The following is a 2,037-nucleotide window of genomic DNA, read 5'->3' on the forward strand; positions in this document are numbered from 1 at the left end:
TCACTCCTTCTTGGGTTGTTGATGAAGTGGAGATTGCTGCTACTTGGTTCATCTCCATCTTCTTGGTGAGGTCAGCCAGCTGCTGGGTAATGAGCTTGTTTTGGGTCAACAGAGCATCTACATTATTTACCTCCATTACTCCTCTTGTGTTCCCTCTTTCGGAAGCATAGAAGTATTCGTTCTCTACTACTGTTTCAATAACATCTATGGCTTCCTCAATAGTCTTCATCTTGTTCAAAGATCCTCTGGATGAATGGTCTACGGCCTTCTTTGACTCATAAGAGAGTCCTTCATAGAAAATGTGCAGCTGCACCCATTCGTTGAACATGTCAGGTGGACACCTCCTCGTTAAGTCCTTGAACCTCTCCCATGCTTCATATAGAGTCTCACCATCTTGTTGCCTGAAAGTTTGGACCTTAGCTTTCAGCCTATTGATTTGTTGAGGAGGGTAAAATCTTGCTAAGAATTTGTTCACCACGTCTTCCCAAGTTGTCAAGCTTTCCCTTGGGAAAGATTCCAGCCACTTGGCTGCTTTGTCCCTAAGTGAGAATGGAAATAGGAGCAGTCTATAGGCATTAGGGTGAACACCATTAGACTTCACTGTGTCACATATTCTCAGGAAGGTGGTCAAATGTTGATTGGGGTCTTCTTGAACACCTCCTCCAAACGAACAGTTGTTCTAAACAAGGGTGATGAGTTGTGGTTTAAGTTCAAAGTTGTTGGCATGGATTGTTGGCTTTTGGATGCTACTTCCACAATTGCCTGGGTTCGGATTGATGTAAGAGCCCAAAACTCTTCTATCCTCCCCAGCATGATTTGCTCTACCTCCTTCCCCATAGTTGTGATCCTCTTCTTCATGATGGTTTTCCATGTTGTCTTCCATGTTTGTTTCAAAGAATTCCTCTTCTTCCTCAGCACCAACCACTTTCTTTCCTCTTGCTTCCCTCCTTAATCTAAGGAAGGTCCTCTCAGGTTCAGAATCGAAGGAAGTTGAAGCCTCCCTTCTTCTTCCTGTCATACAACCATCAAGTGCAAGCAAGAAAGGATAGGTGCAGAAAGTATTTGTGTCAGAATTACTATTAGTTGTGGGTGATGCAATATATCAAACAGTTAGTGGGTTAGCAAACAGAATTGAAAATAACAAAGAAAAACAAAAGAGTAGAGGGGGAAGGGAAGAAGTTTAACAAAAACAAAAAGTAAATCACTCAAACAGAAAATGAAATTCACAAAAATAAAAATGCTCAATCTAGTGATCTTCCAATTTAATCATTGTTGATGCACAATCAATCCCCGGCAACGGCGCCATAAACTTGATTCGCGGAAAACTTGTCTCTCAACAAATCTCCTTTCGGCAAGTGTACCGAATTTGTCGTCAAGTAAAAACTCAAAATAGAGTGAGGTCGAATCCCACAGGGATTGATTGATCAAGCAACTTTAATTAGAAGAATGTTCTAGTTGAGCGAATCCAGAATTTGGGTTGAGAGTTGCAGAAAATAAAATGGCGGGAATGTAAATAACATAAAAGTAAATGCTAGAATTAAAGGACTGGAAGTAAATGACTGAAAATAAATTGCAGAATTGTAAATGGGAATGGGGGATTTGCTCATAAAAGTAAATGGCAAAAATTAAAGAGAATGGGTAGATCAGAGATGGGGAGTTCATTGGGCTTAGGAGATGTTGCAATTCTCTGGATCAAGTTCATTTTCATCTCTTCCTCAATCAATGCACTCATTGATCTCCTTGGAAATCTTAAGTGATTGAATTATAATTTCTTGCAATTCAATCTCTCAAATCTTGATCAATAGCCAATTCCTTGCTCAATTGCTCATGAGAAGAGATGAAGTATGGTCACTGATTATACCACATGCATTTCCCAAATCAAGTATTGAGAGGGTTATAGTCACATACCCATCCAAACCCAATTTGGTCCAGCATGAGAAAACAATTCTAGCTTGATCTCTTCATTCCTCTTTCATGGTTCAAAAGAGATCCAAGTTTGAATAGCTTCTCTTCCAAGATAACTACTCAATTGGATAA

At 39.9% G+C, this 2,037-nt stretch overlaps 1 non-coding gene across 1 annotated transcript; it reads left to right on the top strand.

Annotated features, from left to right (window-relative positions):
- Positions 1-326: 326 nt before the first annotated feature.
- On the top strand, positions 327-430 carry LOC112738452 (small nucleolar RNA R71). Its single transcript, XR_003169412.1, has one exon. It is a non-coding gene; the product is annotated as a small nucleolar RNA R71 (small nucleolar RNA).
- The last annotated feature ends 1,607 nt before the right edge of the window (positions 431-2,037 follow it).

This window comes from Arachis hypogaea, chromosome 13 (genome assembly GCF_003086295.3).
Source record: "Arachis hypogaea cultivar Tifrunner chromosome 13, arahy.Tifrunner.gnm2.J5K5, whole genome shotgun sequence".
NCBI classification, from domain to species: Eukaryota; Viridiplantae; Streptophyta; class Magnoliopsida; order Fabales; family Fabaceae; genus Arachis; species Arachis hypogaea.